Genomic DNA, 18,275 nt, shown 5'->3' with positions numbered 1-18,275 from the left:
ACAGAAATTGGTGTCACTGTACCCTATGGAGAAAAATGAGTGGCTTCTGAGAAGCACGCCCCAGATGTCTGTGTCACAGGCTCTGGATCCATCAGGCCCCTTATTATTAAATGCCTCAGGGCTGGCTCTCTTATGCTCAGATGCTCTTGTCACATAGTAGCCTTTGATTATAAAGACTTCCAGTCTCTTGATTGATTATGCCAACAGCAGGAATGTTGACAAAGTGATGTGTGTGTGAGAGAGAGAGGGTGTCAATGACATGAGGCTGCTGGTGACCGTCCATAGCTTCCTGCCAGTCACCTCCTCCTCTGCCCATTGAGTCAGCATGGAGAATATTCAGCAGTGGCTTCCTCGAGGGATATTGAAGATTCTGGATTTTGAAGACTTAGAGAAAGCATTGTTTGGTCTGCTACTCTGGTTAGATTATTCGTCTTTGCTTGGAATGGCAAGATAAAATTGAGCATTAAACTAGGAATTGCTGTTCATATATATCGAAGCCTATTTTTAAAAGTAGCTGTGGGCTGGGCACGGTGGCTTACGCCTGTAATCCCAGCACTTTGGGAGGCCGAGGCAGACAGATCACTTGAGGCCAGGAGTTCGAGACCACTCTGGCCAACATGGCAAAACCCCATATCTACAAAAAAATACAAAAAAATTAGCCAGGCATAATGACATGTACCTGTAGTCCCGGCTACTTGGAGTGGGGTTGAGGGGCGGGGGTTGAAGTGACAGAATCACCTGAGCCTGGGGAGGTCAAGGTTACAATGAGCCTGTGATTGCACCACTGCACTCCAGCCTGGGAAACAATGTGGGACGCTGTCTCAAGAAAAAAAAAAGCCATAGACCTATACAGGTCTATTTGCATTCAAGTCCTGAAATCATTTTTTTCTTAGATCCATAATTCTAGCAGTTGTCCTTTCATGCCTCCCAGACACAGGCCAGTCAGTCCCGAGTCTGAAAGTTCTTACACAAGACCTGGAATTCCCAATTCATCTGTGACTGTGTCAGAATTTGTTAATAGATTTCATTAAGGTCTCCAAAACCAATTTCATGAAATCTAACCCCAACTAGAATGACTGGAAAAATTTGAGTAAGCTCTGTAGATTGGATAATAATACCGTATCGACGTTAATTTTCTGATGTTAATCATTGTACTACATTTATGTAAGATAATTGTCCTTGTTCTTAGGAAAACACAATGAAATATTTAGGGGTAAACGTGCATCATGGCTGTGACTAATTCACAAATAGGAAAAAAGTAACTTTTATATGCAGAGAAGAAAGATTATAAATCAAATGTGGTAAAATGTTAACAACTGGTGTATGCAGGTCAAAGATATATGGGTTTTTTTTTTTTTTTTTTTTTTTTACAATTTTATGACTTTTCTATAAGATTAAAATTACTTCAAAATAAGGCTGCCAAAAAACTAATTCCAGAACACTAGAGCTGTTCATGCCTGTCACTGAGGTGCCAATGTTCAGCCATGCTACGTACTGAAGAGTGAGCCAGAAATGGAATCTCCTGTTTTGTCATCTTTGAGCTAAAATGAATCATTTTCTCTTTCAGCTAAAGAACTCTCCCATTTATGGAGGTGAACACTGAGGATGCTTTCCACATGAACCCTGAAGGTAAGGGGGACTTATTTACATGCCCCTCGGTCACATCACCAATCTGCCCTACTGTCCCATTCATCCAGGGCAAGGGCTCAACTATCTTGGTTCACAGAGAATATCATCTCAAACAAGTCAGTGTCTACACTGGCACATTCTGCTGTCTTCAAAGACTGTTTCAGTCTCCCCAAGCTGTGCAGCTCAGAAAACCTGATGTTCATCCTTTTCTCTGGTTTTTCTCAAAAAATACCAAAGCTTTTAATAGCTGATATCTCCTAGTGGTACAATCATGAGAGATTTTTATTTTCTCCTTGTAGTGTTCTGTAGTTGAGAGATTATCGACATTGACTGTGTTACTTTTATTATGAGAGACTGTGTTGCTTTTATTTTCCTAAGAAACTCTACATAAATTCTTGCCACAGCTTTCTGGACCCCGTAATGTCACTGCTGTGTCTTCTTCCTCCCAGCCCTCATGGCAGGACTCATATATGACAGGCACCGGATCTTCCCCCATCTACCAGTAGCAAGGAAACCCTAGGCTGCCAGGACTACCTAGCAAATAGATCATGAAGTATTATGACTCGATTTTACAGATGGATAAACCAAGCCCCCCGACTTGCCTCTGTCTATACTACAGTCAGATGGGATCTGGACCCACTGAGATGAGCTCCACATGTACAACTTTGAGGCTATACTCTCAATTTCAGAGAAAGTGAGGGAGCCAGGAAGATAGGGAACTGACGAGGTTATTGGTTGAAGAAAATTCTAAGCAAAATTTTCCTGGGATTTCGTGGGACCATCTAAGGGTTGAAACATTGAAACATGATAGCTCCCTGAGAGCCATCATGCTGCCTTGGTGTCAAGAACTGAGCCTGAACTTTCCCTCTGGAGCAGGGTTTCTCAAACAACACCGTGGACATTCTGGACCAGATCATTCTGGGTTGTGGGGCTGCTCTGTGCATCGTATGATGCTTCACAGCATTCCTGGTGTCTCACACTAAAGACCGGGAGGACACCACCCACCCAGCTCTAACAGCTGCTGTTGTTTCAGACAGGTCCCAGGAGGACAAAACTCCCCCCAACAGAAGTGACAGTAAAATAATATTTCCAGGCTTTGCCAAATGTCCTCTGGGAGAGGACAAAATTGTCCCTACCAAGATCCACTACTCTAAGTTGCCTCAGCCCGGCAGGAACTTTTGTTTTTCATGCAAACTGACTGAAATTTATAGTGTTCAGAATAAAATTAGCAAATACTTGCAGGAATGTCATCAGTCATCAAAATGTTCTGGGTACAAGAGCACTCCATAGCATAATAGCCCTGCTCAGGAGCATCTGGTAACTTTGGAAGTGGTGAATCGACCCATTCAGACTTCTCTGAGTTGCTTTCTCCAGTCTTGGCTTCTACCCCTTGATGCCAAATCCCTCATGCTATTTGCTGGAAGGAAAGGCAAATGAGGGCGAACAGGGCAATGCTGAACCCTGAGTGCACCTTTCCTTTAAGAGTTTGAAGAGATCAGGAAGCACCAGTAGACAGAGCTGTGTTGCAAAGCTCTGGGGAAATTTGGCTACTACTTTGTATTTATGTGTGTATTCATTATTCATAGACATGTATTCATATGCAACATTTTTGCACAAAATATTTGAGACGTAGTCTCCACTTCACTTTATATAATTTTAACTTTTTACAGCAAATGAGTCACCATTCTAAACAGTGGCTGAACCAGAAATCCTTTTTTTAAAAAGTTAACCAAATAGTATAGAGTAGATAAGGTGGTGGTAGCAGATTTACCTGTGGTATCCATGGGCAAACCAAGGCCCTAAAAGGAAATCCCAAAGCCGTAGGGTTTGTACACACACTTCCTACTCATCTTTAAGTGCTCCTCCAGGACCTTTTATTCCTCTGATTGATCTCCCCCTGGTCCCTGCATCCAGCCTCCATTATTTTCTACCCTTTACACAGCCTGGTGTTTGGATCACAAAGATACTTCTGATTCCAGTGGATATCTGTGAAAACACAGGCAGGAACTTGAAAGCAGTTACATGGTCATCCAAGAGAAACAAAAACACAGCTCAGTTTCAGGGTAACAAGAACATCCAGAAAGCAATATTCATAAAAGAATTCCAGGGGGAAAAAACCTCCTTAAAAGAGAGGATTAAAAATTAAGAGTAGAATTGCAATTCCTGTCCAAGACTCAACCCAAAGTGCCGCAGTCTATTTGCAGCCTTTGAGCTGATGTCTGGTCTCTTTAACTTAACTATTAACTTTCCAATCCTGTCCCAGTGGTAATGATCACTCCCTAACAATCACTCCTTTCGGCCCCATACCCACCCAGGGTGGAACAAACTGTCTCTCTGCCTGGCATGCCAGATTCTTTTGCAAAAACTCAGGCATCCCTCAGGCTCTGCCCATTCCAACCCTCCCACCTCCAGCCCTTTCCCAGGCTCCCATCCACACATTTCTGCCTTTAACTCTCTCCAGACTGCAAGAGGCTAGGAGGAGCTTTGAAGCAGCCCAGGGTACCGGGGAGGATGTGCCCACCCATAGGGTGTGCTTTGAAGTTCATTTAAAGCTCTATACTCATCATCTTTTCCCCCACCACTTACCTGTTAGAGTTTTTCAGATTCTTATCACTTGAACCTCTGCTTTGACTAAATTGTGGCATTACTCAAAACCTGCACATTTACCTAAAGGAGTAAGACTTTAATTTGTGGATAGAAATTTGTTTATGAGACTGTCTTGCTGGTGCTTCTTTAAGAAGAGGGCCTTGGGATTGGAACACAGGACAGATTCATTTTTATTGCAGTGGAGAGACTGGAATGATTGGGATATTGAGCTCTAGACCTATACTGTCTGATACACAAGCCACTAGCTACTTGTAGCAACTTAAATATACACTAATTGAAATTAAATAGTATTAAAAATTTCATTCCTCCGTCACACTGGGTACATTTCAAATGTTTGCCAGCCTCACATGGCTTGTGGCTACCATTGAGCAAAGGACATCCACTGGACATTTCCATAGAAAGTTCTCCTGAACAGCATGCCTTGAGCTGGAGGCTGGTACTTCCAGCAGAGAGTTCTGGAAAAGAGATGCAGCCCAACATCACCAGCTCTGTGGGCAGGGATAGAGAAGAGTAGAAGGAACCAAACTCCAAAAGGAAAGGGAGCCAAAGCCTAGGCCCAGCCCTGAGCAAACATGCATCTGCCCCACCCAGAGCTCTTTATGTTAACAAATGGCAAGAAAGGAGCCACTGGGGTCGGCTTTGTCACCCATTTCCTTCATTGAATGGCCTCTGAGTTCTGTGGGCTTCTGATGAAGCAAAAGACCCTCTCTGAATCCTGAGGCAAGAGGAACTCAGAGTTTCACTCACAAATTGGAGCCTCTGGGAAGCTTCCACCCTGGTGACACAGGGAGCCAGGCAGTCTCCCAGAGCCCACTTGGAGTGGTGAGTTTCCAAGTCAAAAGACATTTCAAGGAAGAGGAGCATCTTCTCCGTCTGAAATTAGGCCTCCACTCAGAGAACCTGAGGAACCTGGAGGGTTCCAAGGAGCAGTTGTAACCCCAACTGCAATTATGTTGCTAGATAAAGAGCCCAGATGCTTTGAATGAAGCAAGATGATGGTGGAGCATTTATCACACCTTGCCAATAACAGTGGTTCACACTTTGATAGCACTTTGCAGCCATGTGGCACACTTGCACAAAAATATTTATTTCATCCTCACAACAGTTGACAGAGGAAAGCTGGGCACATGTGACCCACTTGACACTTTATATTGAAAGAAACTCATGCTCAGAAAGAGGAAAAGACATTCCAAATTTAATATGGCTGGTAAATGACAGGACCAGCTCTAGAAACCACCCATCTATTCTGTCTCTCTCAAGTGATGAGGTTACTTGGTTCTTGTGCAAGACCCTAAGTATGCCAACTCCAAAGTGTGCACCTGCCTCATGGATCATGCAGCAAAGTTAGTTCACATCCAACTCCAAGCTGACAACCGAAATCGTGAAGACTTCATAGGCCTCAATGGCAAGAACATTCCTAAACCAATCACAGGCAAAAGGCAAGTGAGATCACCATGGTTAGCTCGGACTGATACCTCCTCACCTCCTGGGACTAGATGCCTGACACCTAACAAAACTGGATTCTGTGGACAAAAATGAAGGAAGAAGTGGGTGTTGGAGAAGCAACCAGCAGTGTCTGCCAGACCCAGCTATATTCAGGGCTATGATAGAGAAAGAAGAGGGGCTTTCTAGTCCTCCTTCCCCTGAAGCAGCCTCCCCAGGGAACCCCACCTGGCCTCCTCAGCCAGGTCAGATTTGCCTGCCATTGGTTTTTATGGTACCTCCAGGGCTCCTTCTTAGCACTTGCATCATTTACACTGAAGTGTTTTATTAGCTCCTCTCTTCAGGAGACTGGAAGGACTATGAGGGTTGTTTCAGCACAACATTGTATTCTTGGGACCCTACTCACTCATCATAGATGCTCAGTTGATATTTGTTGAAGGATTAACAGATGGGTGGGTGTGTAGATTGATGAATGGATAGATGGATGGATGGATGGATGGATGGATGGATAAATGGATAAGTGGGTGGATAGATGGGTGGTAGGTGGATGGATGGGTGGGTGGGTGGTTGGATGGGTGGATGAATGAATAGGTAGGTAGGTAGGTAGAGAGACGAATAGATTGATAGATGGATGGATGGATGGATGGATGGACAGACAGACGGCTGTTCTAGCCACTAAATAGGTCAACCCTACATTTTGTGAAAATACATTGAAAAGAGCATGGTTTCTCCCCCTCTTCCCCACTGGTTGCCCTGGGAGTATAAATTGTCCCACTCCCAGACCAGCCTAAGGACCTTGGCCATTATCACTGTGGTTGGACAGGTGGCTTTTCTGCTAAGAAAGGGCTTCTGAGGGATGCTGAATAAAATGGGGAAAAAAAGAATGAATATAAGCCAGTAAGAGAAACAAGCAATTATCTTTCTAGATAAAGAGCCCAGATGTTTTGAATGAAGCAAGCTTGAAAGACCATATTGTGCATGAGAAAAGATGACTAAATCAGGTAGAAACAGAGTGTATTTGTACAAGATGGAGCAAAGTGATGGGGGAGAGAGGGACTTTGGGACTAGTAGTAATGTCAGGAGGTGGTAGGGATGCTCAAACTCCTGGCAATAGGCAAAAAAGTGGGGTTTTCACCTTGAGCCCAGTGCTTCCCCTCCCCTGGCCCACCTGCCTTTGAACTTTCAGATCCTCCTGCTTTCTCCTCTTTCTCTAACCTCTTCCCTGTTTACCACTCTTTCAACTTCCACTTCCTCTTGCTTTGCATGACAAGGACTAGCAGAAGCCCAGGGACCAGAGTAAAACAAGCATCCAGCTTCTCAGAGAGAGCCCCACTGAATTTATTAAACGCCTTTTTAATAAGACGACCCACCCTTCTTTGAGGCGCTGAAAAATGAGTTTTTCCGCGAAATTGTCCACTTGTCAGAGTGTAATGAAAACTAATGGCTAGGTACTTCAGATAACTCTAAGATAAACACAGTGTTGGAATTCAGAGAAGTAGGAGAAAACAAATGATCAGGCCATAAGTATCAAAAGCTGTTAAAAATAGCCCGGTGCTGAGGCTTACAGCTGTAATCCCCAGTACTTTGGGAGGCTGAGGTGGGTGGATCACCTGAGGTCAGGAATTCAAGACCAGCCTGACCAATATGGTGAAACCCCATCTCTACTAAATACACAAAAATTAGCCGAATGTGGTGGTAGACGCCTGTAACCCCAGCTACTCAGGAGGCTGAGACAGGAGAATTGTTTGAACCTCGGAGACGGAAGCAGAGGTTGCAGTGAGCCGAGATTGCACCACTGCACTCCAGCCTGGGCGACAGAGCAAGACTTTGTCTAAAACAAAACAAAACAAAAAGCTGTTTAAATCATTCAACACAGGCTGAGGAGGCAGGGCACAGGCTCAGCCATTCATCCTGATTAGCACAGGGAGGTCAGCTATCAGCAACTGCTGAAAATTTTGCTACAAACATATGAGTAATTTCTATCTTCTACCCTAGTGGGGAGCTTTTCCATGTATTTGTACCACTAAATGCCAGGTTTTCATTAGGGAGTTGTTTTTGTGGTGTTAAATTTTTAATTGGGATTTTCCTCCTCAATTACAAAAGTAATACCTTTTTATTTTATTTTATTACAAAAGTAATCATGTTTTATTTTAGAATCATCCTCCCAGAGACAACTACTCCCAGTATATATGGGAAATGTATGTGTGTGTGTGTGTGTGTGTATATATATATATATATATATATATATATATATATATATATCTAGTCTTTCTTCTGTGCACATATAGAGATATGTATATTAGATTGGGATCAAACACATCTATTTTTTGTATTCAATTTCTTTTTTATTTTTTCCACGTTTCTATTTCATTGGTTCATCACATTATTTAAAGATTAAGTAATATTTCATTGTATGACTAGAACATAATCTAGCTAAACAATCCCTTAAGATTTGATATTTAGATCTTTTCCCCACGATTCTGTTTTTATAAATAGCAAAATGAAAATAGAATATTGAATTATAGCAGTAGGAGGGTGGGATTCTCTTTGTACAGAATTGTTTTTGTTTCTGTTCATTTGGGATACATTTCTAGAAGCCCATTTTGTGATTCAAAGTGTATCTACATTCTTAAGGCTTTTAAAATATATTACCCTAAAGGGAACATGAATTTATATTGAAAAGAAAAAAATGTCTGTCCCACCTTTACCATCTAGCAGCCAGAAGTGTTTACAAACTCAATGATACCATCCTAAAATCTCACAGGGTTGGAAAGAGAATGAAATAAAATATTTTATATGAAAATACTCTGAAAACTAAAATTATATTAAAACATATGTTGCCATTATTATCAATTTTTAAACCATCCAAGATGGAAAAGGCATTACCTCCCTCAATCACATATTCCAATGATTAACAGCTCTTTAAAGCATAAAATCCTTACCAATTGCCCTCTGAATACAACTAGATCACATACATTTCATTTATTCTGAACCATTTATTGAGCACCTACTATGTATCCAGTTTTGCATTAAGCATACGTGTTGGAAATGGGTTTATAACATCAGGAGCAATCCACACCGAGACAATGGATCACATAACAAGGCTAGTTCACTTCCTGCAGGAAGAGTGTAACTCGCCAGCAGTCTTGCCATGAGAGCACACCTGAACAAAGGAGACAGGGACATCTATAACTTTCATAACCTGACTCAATTGCCCTACTGCTGTGTCCAGTTTCCATTGGCCGAAACGGGACCTCACATTCTATGCTTGACCTCATCAGCTAAAAACTTGGAAATTTCCTGAATAGATAAGGGGGAAAGAAGACAAGGAAGAAGGCAAGGAAGAAGAAGAAGCTAATCAGGAGAAGGTCAGGAGGGCTTCCAAATAAGGAATGGCATGCACCAGGGTTTGGAGCTTGCCCAGTTCTGTTCAGACATTCCGGAGCAAGTCAAGGTAGCTGATTTAAGACGTAGCTGATTTAGAGAATATATATACATAGGTATATGTTTATTCTAATGGCAGATAATGACTACAGAGCAAGAGATTGTAACTCCTTATAATGTAATCTAAGATACACACTTGGAGAAGAACTTTCCCATCTCTCACAATGGGACATATGAAAAAAATGCACAGAGTAATGAGCTTCTAGCCTGGGATGGGGTAGGGGTACAGAGAAAGATAAGTCAAGATTCATTATCAGTGCTATGGTAAGGTCAGGTTCTGGGTGTTTTGTGGACAGGCATGACCCAGCTTTGGAAAACCCAGGGACATCCACGCCTGAAGGAGGATAATCTGAAACATCATGAGAAGCAGCTGGGCTTGCTGTTGGGCAACAATGTGCCAATTGCTATAGCTTCTGAAACAGTATAGAGAAATCACATTTTCCTGGCAGCTATATTCCTGCATAGGAAGAGAGCCATTTTTGTCAGAAAAATACTTTAATAAGCCACATGGTGAGAAGGCTAAGATCCCTCATGGAGTAGACTTTGAGGACACTAAATGGTTACCATGTCTCTAGAAATCAGCCTGCCATTTGGTGAGTGAGATATGCAAGGTGGTGATTGCAGAATTGCTTGGAACTACAGATGGAATTTTATTTTATTTTTATTTTTATTTTATTTTAGAGGGGATTTTAGAGAGGTGTGAGGAAAGATAAAGGGGCAAGATATGGCAACTGACAGGGGAGGAACTTTGAGGGCAAAGACAGAGGTGCCTAACAAGAATTTTGCCAAGTGTCTGCTACTAGTGTCTTGCACTCCAGCCTGGGCAACAGAGCAAAACTTTGTCTCAGAAAAAAAAAAAAAGCTGTTTAAATCATTCAACACAGGCTGAGAGGCAAGGCACAGGCTCAGTTATATAGCACAGAAATGTGCTATAGAGCCCCTCACCCCTGTCTACTCAAAAAATCCTTGCTCTTGTTAATACCTGAAGTGGGATAGGCTTCAGTGTGCCCTTCAGGTGGTCAGAGGGTGAGAGCGAAGGCTGCCGTTTAGAGGTGGTCTTGCCTGGTTACTCATCCTTCATTCTGTAAGGAGCTAAGCACTACTGTGTTCTCAGAACATCTGTGCAAAGCAGGGAACCCCTCTTTTGAACTGTACAAGATATGAACATGAACACTATTTATGCTCTTCTCAAACTGACCCACTAGCCTCTGTTAGCCTGTCCATTTGCCTGGGCTCTGTTCACCTGGGCACATGCACTTACAGAGCTTTTTAAAAAAGAGGAATAGATTATAATAGGATCTTTTAGGTAATCAAGGACATCCAAAAATACATTCAGGTGTGAATGCATAGGCACAACCATGAAAAGCATCCCAAGCCATTTATACTTTGACTTGCAAATAAACTGGCAATTTCTATAATTGAGAGTATCTACAAAGCATCAAACTTTCCTTCCAAATTCTATTATTCTTGTGGTAATATTAAATTCTGTCTCCAAAGCTGAGTTTAGAAGCATGGATATGTGAGAATGGGATGTTTTCCAGGCCAAGGATGAAAAACCATCATGGGTAAACTACTAGGAAGAATGTCTACACAGATAAAGAGAAATTGACTAACATTTTGAGTTTTGACTTCCCAATCTCTTCTTTTGGACATTAATAATTTCAGAGAGGAATGTTTAGAAGACATACCATTGATTATACGCTATACAAAGTGGTGCTATATTTATTATAAAGCAGTGAGTCAATGATAATTTTCTGGGATCTGCCAGGCCAATATCCTAATGGCCAAATTTGCAGACATTTGCAGAAGCCCACTCTACTTCCATTGTCTCACGAAGCCTAGCATCCAACTGGGAGGTAGCTGTACCCTTTGCTGATATGCACTATTGGCATGGGAGACTTACTAAGAAATATATAGAAAGCGCCTTTTATAATTGACCATAGTACTTGCCTTTTAAGATGTTAAGCATACTGTACCATATTTTTCTAAGTTCAGTTGTCTTACTTTGGGACACAGAAATGCATCACTATTTAAAATTCACCTATCTAGCAACCTTAACTGTCTGGAACATATATGAGATCCAGGAAGCAAAATAAATAGGTTTTTGAGCAAAATAGATACAACAAAATCTATTTACCTACAGGATTGGTAGGAAATTCCTTTAGTCATCACTTGGAACCTAGTTATTCTTATTTGAAATCACTTTAATTTTCTAAAATGTAGTTATTGGTTTTTTTAATTCACATCAGATCAAAAGCAACAATAGAGTGGAAGGGGCTAGAAGAAACTCTTGAGTTATCTAGAAAAGAGTCAACTAATAAAAGTGAAAACTATTAGCTGTTAAATTGAATGTAAAGAAAAAGACAGGCCGGATGCAGTGACTCACGCCTGTAATCCGAGCACTTTGGGAGGCCAAGGCGGGTGGATCACCTGAGGTCAGGAGTTGGAGACCAGCCTGACCAATATAGTGAAAACCCATCTCTACTAAAAATACAAAAATTAGCTGGGTGTGGTGGTGGGTGCCTGTAGTCCCAGCTACTCAGGAGTCTGAAACAGGAGAATTGCTTGAATCTGGATGGTGAAGGTTGCAGTGAACCGAGATCACTCCACTGCACTCTAGTCTATGCAACAGAGTGAGACTCCGTCTCAAAAAAGAAAAAGAAAAAGACATTAAAAAGCAAAGGAGGGAGGAGAGATGGGCAAAAGGATGGAGGGAGGGAAGGAGTTTGTAAAAAGAAGACTCAGAAGCTGAAAATGCTGAAGTCCCAGGCATTTGATTTTGGTAATAAGCCCTTGATCTGTAGAAGCAGCTGATCACATCCTATATCACACCATAATTTTTATATTCATAAATGACCCCAGTATTCCATTAAAAGTTTCAATTAAGAAGTCAGAGAACTACCTCATTTTAGAAGTGTGCACCCAATTGATTAAGATATAAAAGTTTTCATTCCTGAAAGGGTATATTTTAGATATTTAAACATGTGTGATGCCAGAAAAACATGTTTTCATTGTGTGCATTTATGAATGAAAAGAAAGAATAGGCTGAGGATTATTATTGCCTTGCTAGTTGAAGACTTCACGAGGGAGGTTGTGTCTGTTCTTGACAGTCTCCACATTTCCTTGATTTTGATATCACAGTTTTTATTCGCTTCAGCTACTAGCCCGACCACCTTGCAGCCACCTCTCAGTGGGCTTTGTCACCCCTCTGCCCTTGAGTTCAAATTAATGTGCACAAAGAGGTATTGGAGGAATCAAGAAGGACCTATCCCTTAGTAATATGGAGAACCTATTGATTAATGGAAAGGAGTTGCACAACTCAAGGCCAAGTGCTGTTTCCGTGGATCTGTAAATGAGAATAGTGCATTCTATATGACCTTATACAAATATTCAGTCAGTCACCCAACAGGTGTGGTTGAACACCTGTGAACATGTATAAAGATAACAGTGTAGGGGGCTGAATATGCAGACAAAGCCAAACTGAGATTATTCTGGGACTTTGATGATGGTATTCCAGATGGGACAATGGCAGTGGGTCAGGTGTTGGAGACTTCCATCTTAATCACCGCTCTTCTACTTGGTTAAATGTGGTTGTTACTATATACACTAGGCTGTACTGGTTGTCCTTGGATTGTCCCTTGATTTGTCCAGCTAAATAAGGCTCACCATTGTAACACCCAGCCTCTAATATCAGAGCATAACAACCAAAGCTTTATTTCTCACCCGTGTGACAGTTTGCTGGGGGTCAGCATGAACTCAAGAGCCTTTCATCTATTGGCTGTACTGAGCTTTTAGGACCCTGAAGTCCTCAATTTCATCTTCTTAAGGCCAGTAATACAGGAGAGAGAAATCGAGGAGGGGATATGTAAAAATGTTAAAGACCCGGACTAGGCTAGCAGTATAGTCATGCATCACTTGACAATGGGGCTACTTTTTGAAAAAAAAATTGCATCCTTAGGTTGCTCGAACATCATAAAGTGTATTTACACAAACCTAGATGGGATAGTCTGCTGCACACCTAGGCTATATGGGATAGCCCATTGCTCCTAGGCTACAATCCTATACACCATTTTACTATAGGCAGTGGTAACACAATGGCAAGTATCGTGTATCAAAACATAGGAAAGGTACAGTAAAAACACAGTACAAAAGATTAGAAAATGGTACGCCTGTAACCATGAATAAAGCTTGCAGGACTAAAAGTTGCTTTGGGTGAGTCAGTGGATGAGTGGTGAGCGAACGTGAAGGCCTAGGACATTACTGTACACTACTGTGGACTTTATATACGCTGTACACTTAAGCCACACCAAATTTGTTTTTAAAATTTTTTCTTCAATAATAAATTCACGTTAGCTAGCTGTGACTTTTTAACTTTATAAACTTTTTTTTAACCTTTTTCACTATTTTGTAAGACTACTTGGCTTAAAACACAAACATTGTTTGGCTGCACAGAAACATTTTCTTTCTTTATATACTTATGCCATAAGCTTTTCTCTATTTTTTCTATTTTTTTATTTTTGTTTTACTGTTTAAACTTTTTTGTTAAAAACTAAGGCACAAACACTCACATTAGCCCAGGACTGCATTGAGAGTGGATCATCTGTATCACTGTCTTTCGCCTCCACATCCTGTCCCACTTGAAGGGCTTCAAGGATAAGAGCACGCATGGAGCTGTCATCTCATGGCAACCTTGCCTTCTGGAATACCTCCTGAAGGACATGCCTGAGGGTATTTTGCAGTTAACGTTTTTGATTAAGTAGAAGGAGTACACTGTAAAATAACAATAAAAAGTATAGTATAGAAAATACACAAACCAGTGACATAGTATTATCATTATAAAGTATTATGTGCTACACACAATTGTATGTGCTCTACTTTTATATGACTAGCAGTACAGTAGATTTGTTTACACCAGTGTCACCGCAAACACAGGCATAATGCATTATGCTATGATGTTAGAATGGCCATGATGTCACTAGGCAATAGGAATTTTTCAGCTCCATTGTTATCTTATAGGACTGCTACCATCTATGTGGTCTACAGTTGACAAAGTTTGTCATTCAGTGCATTACTGTATATTATTTCTACCCACTTTCAGAGGCCACCACTTGATCACCTGGCCTGATCTAACTATAGGGGAAGCAATGAAGTAAATTTAAGTGTGTGGCCAAAAAAGAAAAGAAAACCAAATTCTGATGGACACCTGATGTTTTGTCTATTCCTATGAATGGATTCCAAGGTTCTAACTGAGATGATAGGGAGAGCAGGAATCAGAGTGGGAAAATACATTTAACAACATTCTTGAGAGTTTCTTCTTAGACTTGTCAGTGTTCTCAGTTGTGCTCACCCTCAAGCTCCAAAGATACTCCCACAGGCATTTGGCCAAGACATTTCATTTTTCCAGGCCTCAGTTTCCCCCTGTGTCAAAGTGAGGGGTTGAATTAGAATACCTTTCAAGTCTTTGGGTCCCTTAAACATCCAAAATCCCGTGATTCCAGAACTCCTGATGCTCCCTTCCTCCTGAGACAACTAAGCAGTGCCAGTAGGCCAATAATTTATTTTTTTATTTTAATTTTCCTTCTCACCTTCCAAGCCTGAGTTTCTAGATATTAAAATATAACAATAGACAAAGTTGTTACTAATACAATAATGACTTTTATGGCAAAGTAGAGTTATTTTGTGTTTGGATGAACACCACACTCACACACGTATATAAGATACACAGAGCTCCATGCGTGAAAAGATAATCTTGTTTGAACAGTCTTGCAAAACATATGTTCTCCTCCTACTCTTGCCCTGTATTAGTTTTGCAGTTAGTAACAAACAAACAACAGTGACATCTCCGTGGCTTATAACGACATTTACTCTTCGCTCACTTTACATAAGGACTGTGAGTCAGCTGCAGGTTGTCTGTGGCTCTGCTAGAATTGGCTGGGTTCAGCTGAGCTCAGCAGGATTCTACCTGGCTTCTCATTTTAAAACCCAGACTGAAGGTATAGCCTCTATCTATGACATCCTAAGGGCAGTGGAGAACAAGAACAAGGAGACCTAAGCCAAACCACCCAATTGCATTTAAGCTTCAGGTTAAACACAGCAAAAAAAATCACAACCATTCACATCTCTTGGGCCATAGCTTTTCACATGGCCAAGTCCAAAGTGATTGAGGTAGGATGTGTACTCCTTCACAGAATGCTTGAGTACAGGGTAGGGATATGTAATCCTTTGGCTGGGAGGAAGCAAATAGTTGGGGACAATAACCCAACAGATCACAACTCCGATGCCTCTAAGTTCTAAATACAACATTTCCCATAGAGAGGAAGCCACTCTGCCCCCTCCACTGCATCTTCCTTTCCTGCCCTTCTCAGCATGAGCTTGGGCTCTAAAACTTGAGCTTGATAAGAATCATCTAAGTGCTTGTCAAAAATGCCCCTTCCTAGGCCCCCCTTTCCGAAGATTTTGACACATTTGATCTGAAGTAGGTAGTGGTGCCCAGGCAGGATGCCCCAGGAATACCTACTACTGTTGAAGAGCTATCTCTGGTTCCCACAGCCTTCAGCATCAGAGCTGCCTTTCAGTTGGGGGAGCATGCTGAGTGAGCCATTATCAGGAGGAGGACTGCCTTAGAGGACTCAGAAGCTACAACTCCAAGGTCCTCTGATCTGTCCCCACTCCTCACAGCCAACATGGAATTTGTACTTCTGGAGCTCCTTGAAGGTAGGGTCATTACACCTTTGAAAGTGTGATCGTGGCCAGGCATGGTGGCTCACACCCGTAGTCCCAGCACTTTGGGAGGCCGAGGTGGGCAGATCACCTGAGGTTGGGAGTTCGAGACCAGCCTGACCAACATGGAGAAACTCCACCTCTACTGAAAATACAAAAAATTAGCCAGGCGTGGGGGCGCATGTCTGTAATCCCAGCTACTCGGGAGGCTGAAGCAGGAAAATCTCTTGAACCCAGGAGATGGAGGTTGCAGTGAGCCCAGGTTGTGCCATTGCATTCCAGCTGGGCAACAAGAGCAAAACTCCGTCTCAAAAAAAAAAAAAGAAAGAGAGAGAGAAAAAAAAAGAAAGTGTGACAGTTAGCACAGATCCCAGAGATCAAATCCTGAATTCCTCTTCCTCCATATACAACTCACTAGCTGTGTGACCTTGGACAACTCACAGACCCTTTCTGGGCCTCAGTGCCCTCATCTGTTAGACAGGAATTATAATCATACCCACACCTCAGGCTTGCTGTGAGGGTGAAGTGAGTTAACAAAACAGTGCCTGGCATGCAGTGGATCACAGGGAAACATTTCACATATGATAGTATAAATGTTTTATATATTTGTAAATGTATAAGTGTATTCTGTACAAGGCTTGCTGATTTTATTGCCACACAGGTCTGAGAACAGCAGAGGCTTTTGAGATAAAGTTGCCTCCTATTGGAGGTGTTATATGGGGAGCATGCTGAGTGAGCTGTTATCAGGAGGAATGCTGCCTTAGAGGACTCAGAGGACTTAACGTGTTAGGTGATAGCACATAAGTCAGTGTTTTTCAACCCTGGCTTCAATATAGAATCATCTAGAAAGTTTTTTTTAAATGCCCCTATCTTCCATTTTGAATTCAAATAATTGGCTTCCTTTCCGAGCCAATTAGTGAGAATGTCCAGGGACAGCAAAAGAATGAGAAATTTTAAGGCTGGGCATGGTGGCTCAATCCCAGCACTTTCGGAAGCCAAGGTGGGCAGATCACTTGAAACCAAGAGTTCAAGACCAGCCTGGCCAACATGGTAAAATCCATCTCTACTGAAAATACAAACATTAGCCAAGCGAGGTGGGGCAGATCTGTAATTTCAGCTACTCTGGTGGCTGAGTCATGACAGTCACTTGAACCTGGGAGGCAGAGGCTGCAGTGAGCTGAGATCATGTCACTGCACTCCAGCCTGGGTGACAGAACAAGATTCTGAGTCAAAAAGAAAAAAAGAAATTTTAAGACACTCCTTAGACTGTAATGGGAATCCTTGATTAAAAACCAGTGATGTCTATAGAACTGCAAAACATAATGTATGATTTATGGGTGTTTCTTTGATTGTTAGTAACTGATTGATGGTCTCAAGAGGGACTAGTTCCTCTGATAATCAGGCCAACATGGATTTTCCACCATCTGTCCCACATGTGCACTGGCCAGGGGGAATTGAAACTCACCCAATTCCTATTCTTGCCTTTAAGCCAAAAAGGCTGCTTGAAAACAAGCCTCCCTGTGATAAAAGATGTTGCTAGGATGAGGATGCTGTGGTGAGTGAGTGGAGTTAATGTGATTGGATTTGGAAGCAATACCTCCAGCCATGGGGAAGCATGGGTGTTCTGTGTTATTAAAGTGACTACAGTGCAAAGGACCGTGTATTGGAATAATTTTCCCTGACTAGGTTAGAAGCCAGGAGACGGTTCTTTATGATATCCCTGAGTGGCCTGACTCAGCTCTGGTTTAGGCAAATGCTATCTCTGCTGATCGTCTGCCTCTTACCAAATGCAGCCATCACCATGCACAGCACAACACACTCCTCTTGATGATCTTCACAGAGTCTTCAGGAAGTTCTTTCCTCAGTGGAACCTTTGGGATTTCTAGGAGAGGAGCAGGGGAATATCTGGAATCAGATTTGAACACTTTACGGCAGCCTCTATACTATTTCTAATTACTTTCACCCAGTCATGATGTTCTGACTAAACTGCCAGATTGTAAGGTGATAAACATTTCATATAAAAGTAATTCACTATGGAAAGTTCTGGATGTTTTCACCAATGGGTACCTCAAAACAGGGTACGAGATGGAAACCTTCTCAAGAAACAGCAAAATGTAAACTGGATAATTGTTGTGATAAAAAATAATAATGAATGACCACACGAGCAAGTGTCCTGCTGTGGACCTTCATAGACAAATGTGTAGATATGCTGCCTGGACTGTGGGCAGATAAACATTCATTGTGGGCACATGTTTGTGTGAAGCTAGTTATTGGTAGAGCAAGAACAGCTGGAACCTTCATCTCCCCACCTTCTGGCTAGGATTCTCTTGGCACTATATCCAAAGTTTTCAATGTCTTCCTGAAAGAGCAGCTCCCATATTCTTCTTAAAACTTCTTTAGATTCCCCTGTCAAATACTGAAATCTACACTGG

At 41.8% G+C, this 18,275-nt stretch overlaps 1 protein-coding gene across 4 annotated transcripts in view; it reads left to right on the top strand.

The window, feature by feature from the left end:
- Positions 1-18,275, top strand: part of PRLR (prolactin receptor) — a 156,118-nt gene that overhangs the window by 105,839 nt on the left and 32,004 nt on the right. For 2 of the 4 annotated variants that reach the window (XM_012459968.3, XM_012459970.3), the window contains 2 exons: positions 1,568-1,629; positions 15,673-15,837. The gene's annotated coding sequence lies outside the window, so the exon portion shown is untranslated. The remainder of the gene's footprint in view (positions 1-1,567; positions 1,630-15,672; positions 15,838-18,275) is intronic. The other 2 variants (XM_012459967.3, XM_012459969.3) reach the window with 1 other exon arrangement.

Source organism: Aotus nancymaae, unplaced genomic scaffold, assembly GCF_030222135.1.
Source record: "Aotus nancymaae isolate 86718 unplaced genomic scaffold, 86718_ANA_hifiasm-v0.15.2.pri h1tg000014l, whole genome shotgun sequence".
In the NCBI taxonomy this organism is placed as follows: Eukaryota; Metazoa; Chordata; class Mammalia; order Primates; family Aotidae; genus Aotus; species Aotus nancymaae.
Note: the sequence above shows the minus strand (reverse complement) of the source record. Positions and strands in the feature narration are given on the sequence as shown.